The sequence below is a fragment of the Bos indicus x Bos taurus genome, chromosome X, assembly GCF_003369695.1.
Source record: "Bos indicus x Bos taurus breed Angus x Brahman F1 hybrid chromosome X, Bos_hybrid_MaternalHap_v2.0, whole genome shotgun sequence".
Classification (NCBI taxonomy): domain Eukaryota; kingdom Metazoa; phylum Chordata; class Mammalia; order Artiodactyla; family Bovidae; genus Bos; species Bos indicus x Bos taurus.
In genome coordinates, this window is record NC_040105.1 from 38,192,226 (window position 1) to 38,216,879 (window position 24,654).

The following is a 24,654-nucleotide window of genomic DNA, read 5'->3' on the forward strand; positions in this document are numbered from 1 at the left end:
TCTCCAAGACTCAACCAGGAAGAAATAGAAAATATGAATAGGCCAATTACCAGTACTGAAATTGAAAACTGTGATTTAAAAACTCCCAACAATAAAAAGTCCAGAACCATATGGCTTCACAGGTGAATTCTATCAAACTTTCAGAGAACAGTTAACATCTATCCTCCTGAAACTATTCCAAAATATTGCAGAGGAAGGGACACTCCCAAACTCATTTTATGAGGACACTATTACCCTGATGCCAAAACCAGACAAAGATACCACAATTTAAAAAAAGTATAGGCCAATATCACTGATGAACATAGATGCAAAATTTATCAACAAAAGGCTAGCAAACTAGATCCAACAATATATTAAAAGGATCATTCACTGTGATCAAGTGGGATTTATTCCAGAGATGCAAGGATTTTTTCAATATTCACAAATCAATCAGTGTGATACACCACATTAACAAAATGAAGAATTAAAACCATATGATCATCTCAATAGATGCAGAAAATGCTTTTGATAAAATTCAACATCTATTTATGATTAAAAATACCTCTCCAGAAAGTGAGCATAGAAGGAACATACGTCAATATAATAAAGGCCATATATGACAGACCCACAGCTAATATACTCAACAGTGAAAAGCTGAAAGCTTTTCCTCTAAGATGAGAAACAGGACAAGGATGTCCACTCTTGCCACTTTTATTCAACATAGTTTTGGAAGTCCTAGCCATGGCAATCAGAGAATAAAAAACAAGGAATTCAAATTGGAAAAGAAGTAAAACTGTCACTTTGCTGATGACATGATACTATACATAGAAGATCCTAAAGATGCTACCAGAAAACTACAAGAGCACATCAATGAATTTGGTAAAGTTGAAGGATCCAAAAGTAATACACAGAAATCTGTTGCATTTCTATACACTAACAATGAAAGCCCAGAAAGAGAAATGAAGAAAACAATCCCATTTACCATTACATCAAAAAGAAGAAAACACCTAGGAATAAACCTACCTAAAGAGGCAAAAGGTCTGTAATCTGAAAACTATTAAGATGGTGATGAAAGAAATCGAAGATGACATAAACACATGGAAAGATACAGTATGTTTTTGGATTGGAAGTATCAATATTGTCAAAATGACTCTACTATCCAAGGCAATCTATAGAATCTATGCAATCCCTATCAAATTACTAATGGAATTTCACAGAACTAGAACAAAAAAATATCTTACGATTTTTATGGAGACATAAAAGAACCTGAATTGCCAAAACAATTTTGAGAAATAAAAATGGAACTGGGGGAATCAGGCTCCCTGACTTCAGACTATATTGCAAAGCTACAGTCATCAAAGCAATATGATACTGGCAGAAAATCAGAAATACAGATCAATGGAACAGGATAGAAAGCCCAGAAATAAACCCACGCACGTATGGTCAATTAATCTATGACAAAGGAGGCAAGACTATACAATGGAGAAAAGACAGTCTCCTAAATAAATGGTGCTGGGAAAACTGGACAGCTATATGTAAAAAACATGAAATTAGAACATTTTTAACACCATCCAGTCCATTCAGTTCAGTTGCTCAGTCATGTCTGACTCTGCGACCCCATGGACTGCAGGATGCCAGGCCTCCCTGTCCATCACCAACTCCCGGAGTTTACTTAAACTCATGCCCATTGAGTCGGTGATGCTATCCAACCATCTCATCCTCTGTCATCCCCTTCTCCTCCTGCCCTCAATCTTTTCCAGCATCAGGGTCTTTTCAAATGAGGCAGTTCTTCACATCAGGTGGGCAAAGTATTGGAGTTTCAGCTTCAGCATCAGTCCTTCCAATGAATATTCAGGACTGGTTTTCTTTAGAATGGACTGGTTGGATCTCCTTGCACTCTAAGGGACTCTCAAGAGTCTTCTCCAACACCATAGTTCAAAAGCATCAATTCTTGGGTGCTCAGCTTTCTTTATAGTCCAACTCTCACATCCATACATGACTCCTGGAAAAACCATAGCTTTGACTAGATGGACCTTTGTTGGCAAAGTAATGTCTCTGCTTCTTAATATGCTGTCTAGGTTGGTCATAACTTTTCTTCCAAGGAGCAAGTGTCTTTTAATTTCATGGTTGCAGTCACCATTTGGAGCCCAGAAAAATAAAGTTTGTTTCCACTGTTTCCCCATCTATTTGCCATGAAGTGATGGGACCAGATGCCATGATCTTAGTTTTCTGAATGTTGAGTTTTAAGCCAACTTTTTAACTCTCCTTTTTCACTTCCATCAAGAAGCTCTTTAGTTCTTCTTCGCTTTCTGCTGTAAATGTGGTGTCATCTGCATATCTGAGGTTAACACCATACACAGACATAAACTGAAAATGGATTAAAGATCTAAATCTAAGACCACATACTATATAACTTTTAGAGGAAAACAGAGGCAGAACACTCTGACATATATTGCCACAAGATCCTTTTTGATACATATCCTAGACTAATGGAAATAAAAACAAAAATAAAAAAATGGTACCTAATTAAACTCAAAAGCTTTTGCATAGCAAAAGAAACCATAAACAAAAAAGGACAACCCACAGAACGGGGAAAAATATTTGCAAATAATGTGACTGACAAGGGATTAATCTCCAGAATTTACACACAGCTCGTATGGCTCAATATCAAATAAACAAGCCAATCAAAAGTGGCAGAAGACCTAAATACACATTTCTCCAAAGAAGACGTACAGATTGCCAAGAGGCATATAAAAAGATGCTTCACATCATTAATTAGAGAAATGCAAGTCAAAACTACAATAGGACCTCACCTAGTTAGAATGGCCATTATCAAAAAGTGTACAAACAAATGCCAGAGAGGGTGTGGCGAAAAGAGAACCCTCCTACACTGTTGGAGTGAATGGAAACTGGCACAGCCACTGTGGAGAACAATGCAGAGGTTCTTTAAGTAACTAAAAATAGAAATACCATGTGATCCAGCAATCACACTACTGGGTATATCCAGAGAAAAGCATGGTTTAAAATGATACATGCACCCCAGTGTACATTGCAGTGCTATTTACAATAGCCAAGACATGGAAGCAACCTGAATGTCCATTAATAGATGAATGGATAAAGATGATGTGGTACATATATATAATGGAATATTACTCAGCCATTAAAAAGAATGAAATAAATAGCCAAGACATGGAAGCAACCTAAATGTGCATTAATAGATGAGTGGATAAAGATGATGTGGTACACACACACACACACACACACATATATATATATATAGTAGAATATTACTCAGCCATTAAAAAGAATGAAATAATGCCATTTGCAACAACACAGATGTACCTGGAGATTATCAAAGTAAGTCAGAGAGAGAAAGACAAATATCACATGATATCACTAACATGCAGAATCTACAAACAATGATGTAAATAAACTTATTTACAAAACAGAAACAGACTCACAGACTTAGAGAATGAACTTATAGTTACCAGTAGGGAGAGGGAAGATGGGAGGGGAAAGACAGGGGTAGGGGATTCAGAGGTACAAACCACTATGTATCAAATAAATAGGCTACAATGATATATTGCACAACACAGGGAATATAGCCAATATTTTATAATAACTATAAAGGAAGTACAACCTTTAAAACTGTGAAGCACTATATTGTGTACTTGAATCTTATATTTAAAACTATACCTCAAAAAAAAAATATGGTAATCAAAATAGTGTGGAACTGACAGACCAATGGAACAGAATAGAGAGCCAAGAAATAAACTCACACACTTACGGTCAACTAGTACTTGACAAAGGTGCCAAGTGTATAAAATGGGGATAGAATAGTCTCTTCAAAAAATGGTGCTGAGCAAACTGTGTATCTGCACACAAAGGTATGAAACTGGACTGTTATACTTTACTCAAAAGTCAAATAGAAAGTGGATTAAAGACTTACATATAGACCTAAAACAGTAAAATTCCTAGAAGAAAACAGAAAAAAGCCTGTTGACATTGGCTTTAGCAATAATTTCTTGAATACGATACCAATATTACAAGCAACAAAAGCAAAAATAGACAAGTGGGAGTACATCAAAACAACAAGAAAAGGCAATCTATGAAATGGGAGAAAATTCCTGCAACCCATAAACCCGATAAGGGGTTAATATCCAAATATATGGATATATAAGCACACCTACAACTCAATGGCCAAAAACAAAGTACTTGATTTAAAAATTGACAGAGGAACCCAATAGAAATTTTTCCAATGAAGACATGACCAACAGGTATATGAAAAGGTGTTCAATATCACTAATCACCCAAGAAATGCAAATCAAAACCACAATGAGAGATCATCTCAGCTATTAGGATGGCTATTATTTTCAAAGAAGTAATTTTTGCCAGGGGTGTGGAGAAAAATGAACCCTCACCTACTCTTGGTAGCAAGGTAAACTGGTGCAGTCACTATGGGAAAAAGTACGAATGTTCCTAAAAAACGTAAAGATAGAACTACCGTGACCCAGCAGTCCTACTTCTAGGTTTGTATTGAAAGGGATTGAAATCAGGATCTCAATGAGCTATCTGTACTCCCATGTTCATTGCAGCATTACTCACAATAGCCAATTCGTGGAAACAACCCAAATGTCTATCATTGGATGCCTGGATTTTAAAATGTGATGTACACAACAGTGTAATATTATTTAGCCTTAAGAAAGAAATTCTGCCATTTGCAACAACATGGATGAACCTGGAGGACAATATACTAAGTGAAATAAGCCAGATACAGAAGGACAAATACTCCATGATACCACCGCTATTGTGAATTTAAAATAGTCAAAATCACAGAAGCAGAGTAGAATGGTGGTTGCCAGGGTCTAGGGGAAGGAGGAAACAAGGAGGGATTAGTCAAAAGATAAAAAGTTTCAGTTAGACGAGATGAATAACTCCTAGAATAACAGCATAGAGACTACAGTTAATAATACTGCATAGTTTACTTAAAATTTTGCTAAGGGTAGATCTTATTTTAAATGTTCTTATCACAAAAATTAAGTAGGTAAATAAGTCAGTTAGTAAGTTAATAATAGAGTGCAGGAGGGAAAAATGTATCTTCCCACAAAGAAAACTCCAGGTCCAGATGACTTCACTGGTGAATTTTGCAAAACTTTTAAGAAAGAGATAATACTAGTTACACAAAATATTCCATAAAACTGAAAAAAAAAGGTAGGGGGGCATAATTCCCAAATCATTCTGCAAGGACAATATTATTCTTATACCAAAACCTAAACAAGATATTAAAGAAAACTACAGATCAATATCCCAATGAACATGGAAAAAAATCCTAAACAAAACAGTAGCAAATCGAATCTAACAATATATAAAATATATAAAATCTAACAATATATAAAATTATATAACAATATATAAAACAATATATGTTTTAACTCATAGTGCTTTATCCCAGGAATTAGCAATTCTTTTCTACCTTGTTCAGAAAGTTCTAGCCAGAACAATCACACAAGAAATGTGTCTGCAACATGGCTGAATCTCAAAATCATTACACTAAGAAACCAGTCAGAAAAAGATCATATGTTGTATGATTCTCTTTATATAAATGTAATTAACAGGTATATTTACAGGGACAGAAAGTAGATGAGTGGTTGCTGAAGCGACTTAGCAGCAGCAGCAGCAGCATGGGTGGATGGACGAGGGCGTGGATGTTGGGGAGAAACTGGAAGTGTTAAAAGATACAGCGTTTCTTTTTGAGGTGATGAAAATGTTCTACAATTGATTGTGGCGATGGTTGCACAACTCTGAATATACGAAAATAACTGAATTGTACACTTTAAATAGGCAAAATTTATCATAAGTGCTTGTGTGTTATTTTTAAAAAGGTATATTTTGTGTCACTGAGTTCTTCTGAGTCTTCCCCTAAGTATGGGTGGCTGGAAAAGTGAATAAAATCCTTGTACAGATTAGCAAGAATTCTTTCTCCATTTCCTTGTGTCACATTTTCTTAAGTTTCTTCTGGCTATAACATTATACAAAGATTTTTTTTTTTAATTCTTTGAATTCTGAGCTTACCTGCTTTGCCAAACAGTCATTTCTATTTGACTGAATAGTCATTTCTGCTGTATATGTTAGTATTTTAAAACTCTGTTTCCATAAGCAATTGTTTGCTTTGGCTGGCTATGAGATTGCAAGCTTAAGTCTCTAAAGGGAGTATCCTTGTTTTAAACTCTTCATAGAAGTGTAAGACACAAACAGGAAGTACTCCTATCATAAACATGTTTTTGATGATTTTTGACTAAGTAAACACACTCATATCACTGGCACCAAGATCAAGACATAGAACTTTCCCAGCTCCTTGGAAAATCACTCTTGTTCAGAAGAGATTTTTTTTTTTTTATTAACTGTGGTAGAAAACCACACCAAAATTATCATCTTAACTATTAAGTGTACATTTTATTAGTGTTAAGTATATTTTCCCTGTAGTGCAATCAATCTGCAGAAATTTTCATCTTGTAAATCTGAAATGCTATATGCATTAAATAAATCTTTTCATTTTTCTCTTCCCCCACATTCTACTTTCTGTTTCTATAAATTTGATTATTTTAAATATTTCATGTAAGTGGATTCATGCAGTATTTGTCTTTTTGTGACTGGCTTCCCTTAGCATGAGCTTACCTGGTGGCTCAGACGGTAAAGCATCTGCCTGCAATGTGGGAGACCCAGGTTCAATCCCTGGGTTGGGAAGATCCCCTGGAGAAGGAAAGTACTCTTGCCTGGAGAATCCCACGGATGGAGGAGCCTGGAAGGCTACAGTCCATGGAGTTCAAAGAGTCGGACACGACTGAGCAAGTGCTTTGCCTTTTTGCCTTCCCTTAGCATGATGTCTTCAATGTTCATCCATCTTGTAGCATGAAACAGGATATCCCTCCTTTATAAGGCTGAATAATATTCCATTGTATGGGTAGACCACATTTTGTTTATCCATTTGTCTTGTGATGGACATCTGGATCACGTCCACTTTTTGGCTATTGTGAATAGTGCTTCAGTGAACATAGGCATGCAAAAGGAGAATGTCTTTTAGTACTAAAAATATCTAATGTTGATTGATGACATTCATCTCAAGAACTGTTCTAAAGGCTTTATCCCATTTAATTTTCACAGCAACAATATGAATTAGAAAGCACTCTCATTATCTCCATTTTACAGATTAATAAACTAAGCAATGAGAAGGTCAAGCAGCTTTCCCAAGGTCACCTAGCAGAACTGGGACTCTCACTCAATCAATCTGGAACCGGTACCACACACTTAGCCACCACGCTATGCTGCCTCTTGCTTATTTTCTATAATGACGCTATAAAGCAGCGGTCTCCAGCCTTTTCTGCACCAGGGACCAGTTTCGTGGAAGACCAGTTTTCCATGGACTGGGGAGGGGATGGTGGCTTCAGGATGCTTCAAGTACATTATGTTTGTTGTGCACTTTATTTCTATTTTCGTTACATCAGCTCTACCTCAGATCATCAGGCACTAGATCCCAGAGGTTGGGGACCCCTGCGGTAAGTATATCCTATGAAGCTTTGCTCGTGTGTGTGCTCATAAAATGTTCAAGTCTCCGTATTACATTCCCCTTTAATTCAAAACACGAGCATTCCCTCTTGAAGCCCCAAATTTCTTTCAATTTGGGCTCATTTACAAACTGCAGTATCATAAAGCATATTTATTAAGTACTCGACCTTCTAGAGCTTCTTTTCTTATTCTGGCCAAGCATTTCAGATATGCTGCACATTGAAAAGAAGTAATCGAAATTAGCTTCATGTACTCCATTCTATTAAAAGTTATTAGCAATTAATACAGATTTAAGGGAGAGGGGACTTATTAGCCCTCTTGCCCTGAAAATTAATGCATCCTTTTCATTATACTCCTAAGGGGTATTTTACCCAATAACATTCCATTTCAGATTAATATAAAATGAAAACTACATTATTTGAGAATGCTGGCTACAAAACGATTACAAACCACAAATCTCACGAAGATTAACAGGGAAGGAAGATCAAGCAGCACAAGGAACTATTAATAATTCTAGACAAGATGAAGGTAATAAAATCAATGTGTCAATCATTCTACAAGAATCAAGAAGCCACAATGTTTTTTGAGGGCATGGCCAGGCTTATGTAAAGTAAGGGTTGATAATGTTGGTTTTATAGGTTAAACTAGGCTTTCAGGAGTGGGTGATTTCTGGATAGCTACAAAAGAAATATACTCTGTAAATTCTAATTTTAAAAATGCTAGGGTCTATATACAGAGATACTGTTTTCTTCATTTCTAGGCAAAACTGTCTTCCCTTTCCTGCACAAGGGGCCCCCAACTGCTCAAGGTTAAGCGTGTCAACAACTCCAAATGAACCACTAGGGGGCAGAAGGAGACAGAAGCTGACCAACAGGTTCCCCTGAGAACACATTCACACTTGGAGTGACTTGAAAGACTGCTGATAATTGCGTCCTATATGTTAAGCTGAATCTGAAAATTTATCATATTTCCTTACTAAGGACCTGAAACCAAGATAAAGTTGCCTGATTCTTTCTTTTCTATTCTGATGCTAGAGTTACCATTTGATAAGAAATACTGACCCAGGAGCCCTGATAGCAGCCACACGAATACAAGGCACTACTGTTTTGCTTTCTTTTCCTCTCCATTGCCAGTTTTATAGTCCTCTTTATCCTGACAGCCACTTGATTTATTCTGGCTTATGCTTGTGGTTACCCCCTCAACATTTGGCAGCTTGCTCTTATCCCAGAAGCAACATCCAGACAAATTTGATTATATAAGCAACCTATTGCCACACACATTTAACCTATACCATGGTCATTTCACAACAGGCACGGAGTTCACGCCTCCCACTCTGTCATGATGTGTTGATGTTTAGCCAGAAAAAGTTGCACAGGAACAAACAAGTACCCAATATATGTAATAAAACATGGCATTGACACCAATTCTAAAATCTTTATCCCACATAAACTCACAGACATATGTTCTGTAAGGCAGTAGAAGGTTCATTTATAAAGCACCATAAACAATTTCATCCATATATCACTCATGGCGATTGTTTATATCCTGAGGAGGAATAAACACTGTTGTTTTTCGTTCAGCAGACTTAATGTGTGTCAGACTAAAGATACATAAAATACAAACCCTGTGCTCAGGAGCTCACAATCAAGTGGGAAGCCAGATACAGAAAAAGAAAGATCACGTGAATAAACAGAAAGTTGCATTTCATGCGAAAGCACAGTGATTTGGCTGGGGTACTGCTTAGCTGGGAGTAGGGGGCTGAAACACAAGGGATCAGATATAAACAAATGCTGCACTTCCTGAAGAAGAGTGCCCAGAGACCAGTGCTAAAGGACAAACAGAGCTGACCAGGTCAAGAGGAAGTGGAAGAAGGTTGGTGCCAAGGCAGGCATTTGGACCAAGAGGCGAGCTAAGAATAGCATGGGTGTGGTGCGGGTGAGCAGATAGCATCAGCTGTGTGTGCAACGGGAGTCCTGAGGGACAGAGCTCTCTGGGGCTTATACAACTGGCTGAGGATAGAGGACTTCACCTTGTAGGCAACAGAGAGCTGGGGAACTGTTTTGAATGGGGGAAATTTGATCATTCTGGAAGACATTGAGAAGTAGGAGATTAAAGTCAGGCTGGTTAAGAGGCTATAATTCTCCAGAGCTAAGGCGCTGAGAGTTGGGGTGGGAAGGGGTGACACTAGGGGATTCAAATGGGCAGGGTTTGATATGTGAGCAAGAATCATGGATGACGCTTAGATTTCTAGCTTGGATGACTAGGAGGGCAGTGGGGCCACCGGCAGAGATAGGGGATACATGAACAGGGCTGGGAGATAGCAAGGAGTCTGGTTTCAGATAGGCTGAGTTGGAGGCACCTCAGCGCTGTCCACCTGCAGATGTCTGATGAACACGTGACTAAGCCAGGTGAGCCTGAGTTGAATTCCAGAGGTTGGCTAGGCCTCTTGTCACTGCTGGCAGAAAATATGGAGTCAATGAGATTTTTCCTGAGAATGAGTAGACCAGAAGAGTGAGGACTGAATGGTCAGAGAACCCCAAGGTTGAAGAGATAGGTGAGGACATGGGTCACCAGGCTGAAGCAGAGAAGAAATGGTCAGAAGAAACCATCTATGGTAGGAAGGTCTGACAAGGACCTCAGATTACAGGCTAAAAGCACCCAAGTTCCTACTTATATCCAGTCAATAATTATTTGAAAGCTTGGCAGTGTTTCAGGCCCCATTCAGGAGGGGGCCACTAAGAAATTGACCACGGGATTCTTGACTTCAGGAGCCTCATAATCTAGTTGGGAAATGAAACACACTTCCTAAAAGAGGTGAAGTTGAAAGCCTAAGGAAGAGGCAAACAGCTGTGAAGGGCAAGATCTGGAGGGACCCTGTGGGACTGAGGGAACCAAGATTTCTAAAAGAAGCAAGACCTGGCTGACCTTGGGGGCCAGGGTGGAGATTCTCCTAAGAATGGAAACTTGACCACAAAGGCCAAGAAGACAACAAAGTAATGTCTACTGTGGACGGAGCACCCACTTCACATTCAAGAAGAGAGACAGATCCTGTTGGAAATGTGGCTCGAACCAGGGCTGAAAGATGCCTGAATGCCCACCTGGGCCATGAAGATTGTGTATAGGGGAAATGAAAGTTCAGAGCAGGAAAACATTGCCTTCATTAAGCAGCAGCTACCAAGTATGCATTCTCCAAAGAGGAGAAAGAAGAAATGTTTCCAACCCTCATAGAGAAAGGAAAGCAGTGTTTTTATGAAATTAATACAATACTGATGTATCTCTTCTTTTCTACTTTTGAATAGTCTGACAAATCAAATTCTTATTTTCAGAAGGTCTCAGTTCAGTCGCTCAGTGTCTGACTCTTTGAGACCCCATGGACTGCAGCACGCCAGGCTTCCCTGTCCATCACCAACTCCTGCAGACTGCTCAAACTCATATCCATTGAGTCCGTGATGCCATCCAATCATCTCATCCTCTGTCGTCCCCTTCTCCTCCTGCCTTCAATTATTCCCAGCATCAGGGTCTTTTCAAATGAGTCAGTTCTTCGCATCAGGTGGCCAAAGTATTGCAGTTTCAGCTTCAGCATCAGTCCTTCCAATGAATATTCAGGACTGATTTCCTTTAGGATGGACTGGTTGGATCTCCTTGCAGTCCAAGGGACTCTCAAGAGTCTTCTCCAACACCACAGTTCAAAGGCATCAATTCTTTGGCACTCAGCTTTCTTTATAGTGTAACTCTCACATCCATACATGACTACTGGAAAAACCATAGCTTTGACTAGACGGACTTTTGTTGGCAAAGTAATGTCTCTGCTTTTTAATATGCTGTCTAGGATGGTCAAAGCTTTTCTTCCAAGGAGCAAGCGTCTTTTAATTTCATGGCTGCAGTCACCATCTGCAGTGATTTTGGAGCCTCCAAAAATAAAGTCTCTCAGTTTCCATTGTTTCCCCGTGTCTATTTGCCAGAAGATATAGTTCCCAATTCTTTTGGTTATCAAGTTCCCTGGTTACTGTTATTTTCTGTCTAAACCTCAGACTTGAAGAAAAAAAAAAAGACTTGTATTTCAGTGAGCTTGAGCCTGTGAGATTTTATAAACGGCATGCTTTTAATAGCAGTTTTTCTCCGTCAGAGAGCCTCAGAGAAAGCTATGCTCAGAATCTTCAGAAATCACTAAATATGTGTACTTTATCATTCACTTAATATATAAAAACTGTGATAATGGGGTGCTTTACAGCCAAAGAACTTTCTAAAATATGATTGTATTTTAATCCTTAAGCCTCACAATTCAATAAAGGCTAACAAGTTAATGAAAAAGTGGGGTAAGGGCATGACAAGGCAATTCAAAGAAAACAATTGCAAATAGCCATAAGCACATGAAAGATACTTCTCATTCATTCGTATACTTCACTAACATTTAAAGAAATGCATATAAAAACAGATACTTTCATATCTGAAAGTATTTGCTATCATCCTCTTATCAGTGTTAATGGCAGTTTAAGATTGTTGCAGTTTCTGGGAAGGACAACTTGGCATTGGCTTTCACATTGTAAATGTGTACACTCTTTGACCCAGCAATTCTACTCCCAAATGTCTCCTAAAGATATTCTTGCTCAAGGGTTTTAGTACGTGTGTAAAAGGTTCTCTGTTGCAGCATTTTTTGTAGACTTTTTTAAAAAATAAAATCTAGATCATCTAGTAAGGGGGGTTGGTTAGGGACTTCCCTGGCAGTCCAGTGGTTAAGATTTAACCTTCCAACGCAGGGGTTACAGGTTTGATCCCTGGTAGGGGAGCTAAGATCCCATCTGCCTTGTGGCCAAAAAACCAAAACATAAAACAGAAGCAATATTGTAACAAACTCAGTAGACTTTTTTTTTCTTAAAAAGGTCCATATTAAAAAAAATCTTAAAAGAGGGGGCTGGTTTGAGTCACTATGCTATCTGCAGACACTGTGCTGTGCTTAGTCACTCAGTCGTGTCTGACTCTTTGCGACCCCATGGACTATAGCTCGCCAGGCTCCTCTGTCCACAGGGATTCTCCAGGCAAGAATACTAGAGTGGGTTGCCATGCCCTCCTCCAGGCGATGTCCCCAATGCAGGGATTGAACCCAGGTCTCCTGCATTGCATGCAGATTCTTTACTGTCTGAGGCACCAGGAAAGTCCAAGAATACTGGAGTGGGTAACCTATCCTTTTTCCAGGGGATCTTCCCAACCCAGGAATCGAACCAGGGTCTCCTGCATTGCAGGTGGATTCTTCACCAGCTGAGCTACCAGGGACACCCTGGAGAGTCATAAACCAAACTGTACAGATCAGCGCATGCTGTTGTGGCCTTGGCTGTGATCTACAGTCTTGGAGACCCATCACATCCTCCCTCCTAGACTATGATTTGTTCCTGAAAGCCTGGCCACTAAGTGAAGAGCTGTTTCATGAAAGACTATCTAGGTTAATTGTACTGGGTAAACTGTGTTGTGCTCTAATCTAACTTTAAATACCCCCAAATGTTTTGTGAATTAAAAGAAGAAATCAATGGAACTATGAAAACAAGTTTCTGGAAAGAATACACATCCTTTTGCAAGTGTGCACATAATTAAGGTTCGTTGTTCTTACCCGTAGTGGATGGTGGGTGGTGGAGGGGGCACAAGGAAGCTGTTCCTATTAAAAATTCTGCTTTCTGTGCCATTTTCTTCACTTTTCTGTGGCTCAGTTACCTTGCCCTGTGTCTGTTCTTAAAAATAAAGTCATAGCACAAAAAAAAGATAGTGAGAGCGAACTAAAGGCTAAAACATAGAGTGCTTGGATCACAAGGAAATAGACGACCTGAACTCCAGACTGAAGATATGCGGGAGGTGCCACTGCTTCATCCCTTTCTCTGGGTCCCCATACACAAAACAAGATGCTTTTGGCTTCATCCAAACACAGTACACAGTTTAAAGTAGTTCATTTCCAACTAGAAACTGCTGTTATTCAAGTCAATTGGTGAGTATGTCTTTGAAACCACAGTGTCAAAATTCTCATTATATTGCATTTATTTAGTATTTTTTGTGGAGGAAAATCATTATTTTATACCGATTGTAAAAAGATAGTGTTCCCTCAATTGATGTGGCTTTTCAAGGGCAGTTATAGAAAAGACTAGTAATTAAGTTAAGAAGAAGAAAAAACAAATTGCAGTATGATATAATACAATCTCCTTTTAAAAAGGACATATACTCATAATGTTTACATGTTTCTGGAAAGAAAACTCAGAAAATACATACAAGAAATTGCAGCAGTAGTCTTTTTGGAAGAGAGGAGTGTGGCAAGAAAGAGTTATGGGCACTATTTTTAGTATGAAAGTAAGATTTTTTAATAGCTACTGCTGCTAAGTCACTTCAGTCGTGTCCGATTCTGTGCAACCCCATAGATGGCAGCCCACCAGGCTCCTCTGTCCATGGGATTCTCTAGGCAAGAATACTGGAGTGGGTTGACATTTCCTTCTCCATTTTTAACAGCAAAACAGCAAAATAACAAATCCTTCAGTGATTTCCCACAGACTAAAGAAAGGAGTTAGATTTTGGGTCCAGGCATTGACATAGAGGACCCTGCAGGATCTATCTGGCCACATAGGCCTCACCCATGCCCCCATGTATCTCCTTACTGCTCCACCGAATTACTTGCCACTCCCGGAATGCACTAGGCAGCCCTGAACTTCTGTGTTTTTGTGCTAGTTGTCTAGCTAGTTGTGGAACATTCACTCACAAATGTCAAGGCATCTCTCCCAGCTTTCACTCAGAGCCAGAAAACTGCTTCCTGAACCCTTTCCCTTAAGACTGTTAGACCTGAAGCCAGGATCTTATTGGCTTAATCCATTCTAGGACCAGGGAAGATGGTATTCTGACTACCATGGGTTCACCATGCTATTTTTATTTGGTAAGACAAGTTAATTTTTCATAACAAACTTCCTTGGGGATATGTTAGCCAATGCAAACTTAACCTTAGATTCAAAAGAAAACTCCCCATCTAAACATTCAGCCTCATTTTTTTTTTAAATCAAGGAGAGAAAAAGAATCTATATAAAGAAGTTTCTATGAAATATGCAGAAGTTTGCTTCATCCTTCATGTCCTCACACCCAAGGTTAAATGATCACAAACAAAACTATAAGAAACACTCACTTAAAAATAAGCAAGAGTAGCCAGTGGAATTCTGAAAGAGAAAGACCATACAAGGACACTGACCCTATCAGAATTAAAACATACTTGGATTGCTCAGCAACTTAAAAAGTGCTTTCAGACTTCCCTAGTGGTCCGGTGGGTAAGACTCCATGCTCCCAATGCAGAGGGCCTAGGTTCAATCCCTGGTCAGAGAACAAGATCCCTCATGCCTCAACTTAAAGATCCCATACACAGCAATGAAGATCTCGCATGCCACAAGTAAGATGCAACACAGACAAATAAGAAAAAAAAAGTGCTTGAATAAAGAATGAGACCAATGGAAGAGAATTAGGAAGTCCAGAAATTAAACCATGTACATGATGTTCAGGTCAGTTCAGTCGCTCAGTTCTGTTCAGTCACTCAGTAGTGTCCAATTCTTTGCAACCCCACGAATCACAGCACACCAGGCCTCCCTGTCCATCACCAACTCCCGGAGTTCACTCCAACTCATATCCATCGAGCCGGTGATGCCATCCACCCATCTCATCCTCTGTCATCCCCTTCTCCTCCTGTCCCCAATCCCTCCCAGCATCAGAGTCTTTTCCAATGAGTCAACTCTTCGCATGAGGTGGCCAAAGTACTGGAGTTTCAGCTTTAGCATCAGTCCTTCCAATGAACACCCAGGACTGATCTCCTTTAGAATGGACTGGTTGGATCTCCTTGCAGTCCAAGGGACTCTCAAGAGTCTTCTCCAACACCACAGTTCAAAAGCATCAATTCTTCAGTGCTCAGCCTTCTTCACAGTCCAACTCTCACATCCATACATGACCACTGGAAAAACCATAGCCTTGACTAGACGGACCTTTGTTGGCAAAGTAATGTCTCTGCTTTTGAATATGCTATCTAGTTTGGTCATAACTTTTCTTCCAAGGAGTAAGCGTCTTTTAATTTCATGGCTTCAGTCACCATCTGCAGTGATTTTGGAGCCCCCAAAAAATAGAGTCTGACACTGTTTCCACTGTTTCCCCATCTATTTCCCATGAAGTGATGGGACCGGATGCCATGATCTTAGTTTTCTAAATGTTGAGCTTTAAGCCAACCTTTTCCCTCTCCTCTTTCACTTTCATCAAGAGGCTCTTTAGCTCCTCTTCACTTTCTGCCATAAGGGTGGTGTCATCTGCATATCTGAGGTTATTGATATTTCTCCCGGCAATCTTGATTCCAGCTTGTGCTTCCTCCAGCCCAGCATTTCTCATGATGTACTCTGCATATAAGTTAAATAAGCAGGGTGACAATACACAGCCTTGACGTACATGATGTTAGCATTTGCTAAAGATGTCATTTCCCGTAGGTAGACTTATAAAGGACTTTATACTACTTGGTTGTGAACGGAAAAAAAAGTACAAAGTTGTATCTATACTTCAAACTGTACAACTGAACAAGTTTCAAATGAATTGAACATTTAAATGTAAGCAAGAAACAAGAAAACCATCAAAGCATGTCAATAAACATGGTAAATAGACAAAGAATAGACATAGTTAACACATACCAAAAAAAAAAACCAATATAAATGGCCCTTAGAACATGTAAAAATATGCTGAACATCAGTCATCATTTTAGAAATGCAAGTTAAAATTACACAGAGCTATTATTTCTCACCTGTCAGGTGGACAAAACTCTATACACATTTGACAACCCATTCTACGGGTAAAGTTGTGGGGCAGCAGATACGCCCACACAGCACATGTAGAAATATAAACGCTGTAACCTGAATCGAGGGCAGATTGACAATATCACAAATACCAACATGTTTACCTTTTGCACCTATTACACAGATGCAATTGCCCATGTAAGAAATGATACATCTTCATGGTTATTCATTGCAGCACTGTTCGTAATTGCAAAAGATTGAACACAACCCAATTGTCCAATAATAGGGTATCGGTTAAATAAACTTTGCCACAGCCACACAATGGAATACTATGCCGTTGCTCAAACTGAATGAAAGTATTATTTTCTATGTACCAATATGGAAAAAAATTTCTAGGTTATATTGTGAAAAAAGAGAGGCAGAAGAACATCTAGAGTATGCTTCCTTTTGTAGAAGAAATGGAGACTATAGGAATAATTACTCATATTTGCTTGTGATTGCATCAAGCACTGCAACACAATTAAGTAGGATGACTGATTGCCTAAAAGGGACTGGTGAGAAAGAAGTAGATGGAGACAGCAGAAGGGATATGCTTTAATATATGTCTTTCCATATTACTTGAAGTTTTGGCTACTGTGAATACATTTCCTTTTCAAAAATAGAAATAACATTTAAAAACATACTCTGCAGAAAATTTTTGCCAAAGTCAGAACTAAATAACACAAAGGCGGAGTAGATTTCTTCTAAAATATAAGCTCCAAGTAAAATGTGTTTCATTGTTTTTATTAACTTTGCTTCCTTATTAAGATCTATTGTGATCCTTTGCTTGGTGTGATGGCTCTGATATATGTCAAACGATGATGTCAATATTGGCTGGATAAGTGTGAGGAATACTATAGTACATTACTAGGTCCAGGATTATAAAAAGCTACCTATAAAATGTATAACATAGATTTCCATCAATTATTCATTGAGAATTTATATGGCATAGGTTGGCTGAGTACTTTGTGGGTAAATAAAAATGTGATTCTTGGCTTCAAGAAAGTGACATTTGATGGTCAAAAAGCAATTAATCATTTCCAAATGTGAACTTAAAGCCAGGATTTCCTCACTAAGATTAAGCCACTAAACATCATGATTGTTAGGGGAACATACTTTGAAATCTTTTTCAGGCTATGTGGCCCTGAGGCTGATTTTATCCTCCACTGTACCAACGCAGGTTTTACAATGGTGTTTTGGATCAGAGGGGTATCATAAGTCAAGCTTTCCTTTTCACATCTCTATTAACATCTTTTTCTTCATCTTCAGCAATGGGGCTTGCTCGGTCCTCACTGTTGTTTGCCAGCATGTCTCTGTCTCCCACTCTCTTTGACGTTGTTCAGTCACCTAGAAAGATGTGCAGTGGCATTCACAGGCAATGATTGGCATCAGATTTCCCTCATTATTCTGCCATAGAGTCAGCACTAAAATCGATGGGAAACCAAGTGCAATCACATAAAGTTGATTGCCATTTGGGTCCTATTGATTATCCTGCCAAATCTATGACAAGAAGAATAGCTGCACTGGATGGCAAAAAGGTAGTGACTACACATGCTTCAGCTGCCATTTGAGGTTGGCTAACATAGCATCTGCCCATTGATCTAGATCAGAAAGTAAGAAAGAGATGCCCTTACAGAAAAGCAGGCTAGTGGAGGCAAAATGCTTATTCTTGTCCACTAATGATGACCTCTTAAACTTACCTTCAAGGACAATCATTCAACAATGCTCCTTTTATCTAACCTTGAAATTTGTTGGAGAACTGAGGACCTCTGGGGACCATCTTGGACTGAGTTACTATAGATTACCCTCTCACTACAGACACACAGAGATGCTGGATAGTATAAATGAACAATAACTTGCAAATATGTAGCTTAGTTCAAAATAAAGGAAAGCAAATCCTTACAATGCAAAACTAAGGAAATCGAAAACAAGGCTCCACGGGTTTCGGCTGGGGATAGGGCGCAGCATCCGATCCAACTAAAGTTCCTTGTGGCCAAGTATTGGGATTTAATAGCCATATAGGGACAGAAGGCAATGGCAAGCCACTCCAGTACTCTTGCCTAGAAAATCCCATGGATGGAGGAGCCTGGTAGGCTGCAGTCCATGGGGTCGCTACGAGTCAGACGCGACTGAGCGACTTCACTTTCACTTTTCACTTTCACACAATGGAGAAGGCAACGGCAACCCACTTCAGTGTTCTTGCCTGGAGAATCCCAGGGACGGCAGAGCCTGGTGGGCTGCTGTCTATGGGGTCCCACAGAGTTGGACACGACTGAAGCGACTTAGCAATAGGGACAGAAGATATGGCCTTGGATCAATGAAAGATGAGATGGAATGTCTTTTGTTTTATAAAACCAGATTTCCAAAAGAGTGGTCCCTTCACTGAGGGTCAGATCAGATCAGATCAGTCGCTCAGTCGTGTCCGACTCTTTGTGACCCCATGAATTGCAGCACGCCAGGCCTCCCTGTCCATCATCAACTCCCTGAGTTCACTCAGACTCACGTCCATCGAGTCAGTGAGGCCATCCAGCCATCTCATCCTCTGTCGTCCCCTTCTCCTCCTGCCCCCAATCCCTCCCAGCATCAGAGTCTTTTCCAATGAGTCAACTCTTCGCATGAGGTGGCCAAAGTACTGGAGTTTCAGCTTTAGCATCATTCCTTCCAAAGAAATCCCAGGGCTGAGCTCCTTCAAAATGGACTGGTTGGATCTCCTTGCAGTCCAAGGGACTCTCAAGAGTCTTCTCCAACACCACAGTTCAAAAGCATCAATTCTTCGGCGCTCAGCCTTCTTCACAGTCCAACTCTCACATCCATACATGACCACAGGAAAAACCATGGCCTTGACTAGACGAACCTTTGTTGGCAAAGTAATGTCTCTGCTTTTGAATATGCTATCTAGGTTGGTCATAACTTTCCTTCCAAGGAGTAAGCGTCTTTTAATTTCATGGCTGCAGTTACCATCTGTAGTGATTTTGGAGCCCAGAAAAATAAAGTCTGACACTGTTTCCACTGTTTCCCCATCTATTTCCCATGAAGTGGTGGGACCAGATGCCATGATCTTCGTTTTCTGAATGTTGAGCTTTAAGCCAACTTTTTCACTCTCCACTTTCACTTTCATCAAGAGGCTTTTGAGTTCCTCTTCACTTTCTGCCATAAGGGTGGTGTCATCTGCATATCTGAGGTTATTGATATTTCTCCCAGCAATGTTGATTCCAGCTTGTGTTTCTTCCAGTCCAGCGTTTCTCATGATGTACTCTGCATATAAGTTAAATAAACAGGGTGACAATAGAACTCCTTTTCCTATTTGGAACCAGTCTGTTGTTCCATGTCCAGTTCTAACTGTTGCTTCCTGACCTGCATATAGGTTTCTCAAGAGGCAGGTCAGGTGGTCTGGTATTCCCATCTCTTTCAGAATTTTCCACAGTTTATTGTGATCCACACAGTCAAAGGCTTTGGCATAGTCAATAAAGCAGAAATAGATGTTTTTCTGGAACTCACTTCCTTTTTCCATGATCCAGCGGATGTTGGCAATTTGATCTCTAGTTCCTCTGCCTTTTCTAAAACCAGCTTGAACATCAGGAAGTTCACGGTTCACATATTGCTGAAGCCTGGCTTGGAGAATTTTGAGCATTACTTTACTAGTGTGTGAGATGAGTGCAATTGTGTGGTAGTTTGAGCATTCTTTGGCATTGCGTTTCTTTGGGATTGGAATGAAAACTGACCTTTTCCAGTCCTGTGGCCACTGCTGAGTTTTCCAAATTTGCTGGCATATTGAGTGCAGCACTTTCACAGCATCATCTTTCAGGATTTGGAATAGCTCAACTGGAATTCCATCACCTCCACTAGCTTTGTTCGTAGTGATGCTTTCTAAGGCCCACTTGACTTCACATTCCAGGATGTCTGGCTCTAGGTCAGTGATCACACCATCATGATTATCTGGGTCGTGAAGATCTTTTTTGTACAGTTCTGTGTATTCTTGCCACCTCTTCTTAATATCTTCTGCTTCTGTTAGGTCCATACCATTTCTGTCCTTTATCGAGCTCATCTTTGCATGAAATGTTCCTTTGGTATCTCTGATTTTCTTGAAGAGATCCCTAGTCTTTCCCATTCTGTTGTTTTCCTCTATTTCTTTGCATTGATCGCTGAAGAAGGCTTTCTTATCTCTTCTTGCTATTCTTTGGAACTCTGCATTCAGATGTTTATATCTTTCCTTTTCTCCTTTGCTTTTCACTTCTCTTCTTTTCACAGCTATTTGTAAGGCCTCCCCAGACAGCCATTTTGCTTTTTTGCATTTCTTTTCCATGGGGATGGTCTTGATCCCTGTCTCCTGTACAATGTCACGAACCTCATTCCATAGTTCATCAGGCACTCTGTCTATCAGATCTAGGCCCTTAAATCTATTTCTCACTTCCACTGTATAATCATAAGGGATTTGATTTAGGTCATACCTGAATGGTCTAGTGGTTTTCCCTACTTTATTCAATTTAAGTCTGAATTTGGCAATAAGGAGTTCGTGGTCTGAGCCACAGTCAGCTCCTGGTCTTGGTTTTGCTGACTGTATAGAGCTTCTCCATCTTTGGCTGCAAAGAATATAATCAATCTGATTTTGGTGTTGACCATCTGGTGATGTCCATGTATAGAGTCTTCTCTTGTGTTGTTGGAAGAGGGTGTTTGTTATGACCAGTGCATTTTCTTGGCAAAACTCTATTAGTCTTTGCCCTGCTTCATTCCATATTCCAAGGCCAAATTTGCCTGTTACTCCAGGTGTTTCTTGACTTCCTACTTTTGCATTCCAGTCCCCTATAATGAAGAGGACATCTTTTTTGGGTGTTAGTTCTAAAAGTTCTTGTAGGTCTTCATAGAACCGTTCCACTTCAGCTTCTTCAGCATTACTGGTTGGGGCATAGACTTGGATTACCGTGATATTGAATGGTTTGCCTTGGAAACGAACAGAGATCATTCTGTCATTTTTGAGATTGCATCCAAGTACTGCATTTCGGACTCTTGTTGACCATGATGGCCACTCCATTTCTTCTGAGGGATTCCTGCCCGCAGTAGTAGATATAATGGTCATCTGAGTTAAATTCACCCATTCCAGTCCATTTCAGTTCGCTGATTCCTAGAATGTCGACATTCACTCTTGCCATCTCTTGTTTGACCACTTCCAATTTGCCTTGATTCATGGACCTGACATTCCAGGTTCCTACGCAATATTGCTCTTTACAGCATCAGACCTTGCTTCTATCACCAGTCACATCCACAGCTGGGTATTCTTTTTGCTTTGGCTCCATCCCTTCATTCTTTCTGGAGTTATTTCCCCACTGATCTCCAGTAGCATATTTGGCACCTACTGACCTGGGGAGTTTCTCTTTCAGTATCCTATCATTTTGCCTTTTCATACTGTTCATAGGGTTCTCAAGGCAAGAATACTGAAGTGGTTTGCCATTCCCTTCTCCAGTGGACCACATTCTGTCAAATCTCTCCACCATGACCCGCCCATCTTGGGTTGCCCCACAGGCATGGCTTAGTTTCATTGAGTTAGACAAGGCTGTGCTCCTAGTGTGATTAAATTGACTAGTTTTCTGTGAGTATGGTTTCAGTGTGTTTGCCCTCTGATGCCCTCTTGCAACACGTACCATCTTACTTGGGTTTCTCTTACCTTGGGCGTGGGAAGAACCCTGATTGGCTCAAGGATTTAACAAGGAGGTGGTCTCCACCCACAACTTTAAATGGATTTCGTTTCTAAGAATAAGAATTGATGCTTTTGAACTGTGGTGTTGGAGAAGACTCTTGAGAGTCCCTTGGACTGCAAGGAGATCCAACCAGTCCATTCTGAAGGAGATCAGCCCTGGGATTTCTTTGGAAGGAATGATGCTAAAGCTGAAACTCCAGTACTTTGGCCACCTCATGCGAAGAGTTGACTCATTGGAAAAGACTCTGATGCTGGGAGGGATTGGGGGCAGGAGGAGAAGGGGACGACAGAGGATGAGATGGCTGGATGGCCTCACTGACTCGATGGACGTGAGTCTGAGTGAACTCAGGGAGTTGGTGATGGACAGGGAGGCCTGGTGTGCTGCGATTCATGAGGTCACAAAGAGTCAGACATGACTGAGTGACTGAACTGAACTGAACTGAAGAATATGAAGTCACAGGTTTCTGCTAGATGTGTAATATGAATTTTCTACTTAAATGGTATGAGAATCCCTAAGCTGAAAAATCAATATTGGTTTCAGACCAATAAAATCTGAGCCACCTGGCTGAAAGAAATGGAAACACATCCTGTAGAGATCCTTCTACAATCCAGGACACATGGGACTTCAGAAATGTGATGGCTTGGAAAATATTGGTCAAAATATTCTTGATATTCCACTTAATTCTGGGCAGGCTCATGACTGCATTGACCAGAGTACAGCTGAAGTGATGCTACATTATTTTTTTTTTCATTCTTAAAAAAAAAATTATTTTATACTGGAGTATAGTTGATTTACAATGTTGTGTTATTTTCAGGTATTCAGTTAAGTGATTCAGTTATACATATACAAGTGTCTATTCTTTTTCAAATTCTTTCCCCATTTAGGTTATTACAGAATATTGAGCAGAGTTCCCTGTGCTATACAGCAGGTCATCATTGCTTATCTATTTTAAATATAAGCAGTGTGTACATGTCAGTCCCAAACTCCTAGTCTATCCTTCCCTCCCCCCCATCCTTTCCCCCAGTAACCATAAATTCATTTTCTGTGTTTTTGTTTTTATAAATAAGTTCATTTATATATTTTTTTATATTATACCTATGAGGTATTTGTCTTTCTCTGACTTACTTCACTCAGTATGACAATCTCTAGGCCCATTCATGTTGCTGCAAATGGCGTTATTTCATTCTTTCTTATGGCTGAGTAATATTTTATTGTGTATGTGTGTGTGTGGGGGGGGGGGTGTGTATACAAGGCTTCCCTGGTGGCTCAGCGGTAAAGAATCCACCTCCATCTGTTTGTGTCATCTTTGATTTCTTTCATTAGTGTTTTATAGTTTTATGCATACAGGTCTTTTGTCTCTTTAGGTAGAGTTATTCCTAGGTATTTTTTTTCTTTTCATTGCAATGGTGAGTGGGATTGTTTCCTTAATTTCTATAATTTTTTATTGGTAGTGTATAGGAATGCTAGGGATTTCTGTGTATTAATTTTATATCCTGTGACTTTACTATATTGATTAGTTGTAATAATTTTCTGGTGGTATTCTTAGGGTTTTCTATGTATAGCATCATGTCATCTACAAACAGTGAGAGTTTTACTTCTTTTCCAATCTGGATTCCTTTTATTTCTTTTCCTTCTCTGATTGCTGTGGCTAGGTGGGATGGGGTGGGAGGTGGAAGGGAGGTTCAAGAGGGAGGGGACATATGTAAATCTATGGCTGATTCATGTGGATGTATGGCAGAAACCAACACAATTTTGTAAAGTAATTATCCTCCAATTAAAAATAAATAAATTAACAAAAAGAGGTCTTGAACCTACCACCTTGTGTGCTGAACCACTTATGCTAGAGCCCTAAACCTCCATGTAAAGAAGTACATTCTGAGACTGCCATGTTGGAGAGTTCACATGTAGGTGCCCCCCCTACATGTCAGCTGAGCTGTTAACTGATAGCCAGAATCCAGAACCAACTGCCAGCTATGACTATGAGCCATCTTGGATGTCTAACCCAGTAAAGCCTTCAGATGACTCTAGGCTCAGTTGGCATCTAACGGCCAAACCATGAAAAAACTCAAGTAAGAGCTACTCAGTCAAGTCCTTCCTGAATTTCTGACTTACAAAAACATGAGCAACATAGTCATTTTAAACCACTATGCTCTGGAGTAATTTGTTTGTAGCAATAGATAATCAGAAAAGGTAGGGGGAGAAAATCTGAGCAAGAGATGCTCACTAACACAACTATGAACATGAGAAGAAAGGATCCTTACTGAGGGAGAAGTCCACAAATAATACTCAGGAAGATACTAAGAACTAGAGACATAATAATCTAAAAGAGATGATGTGATGTATGTTAAAATGATTATAGATGAGATCAGACATTCAGGGTGGTAAAGAATATATATGTATAACTGAATCACTTTGCTATACACCTGAAACGAACACAACATTATTAAATCAACTATAATATAAAATTAAAAAATGTTTAATTATTAAAGAAATTTGACACACACTCTGCTAGTGATATGGGCTTCCCTGGTGGCTCAGACAGTAAAGAATCTGCCTGTAATGTGGGAGACCTGGGTTTAATTCTTGCATCAGGAATATCCCCTTGA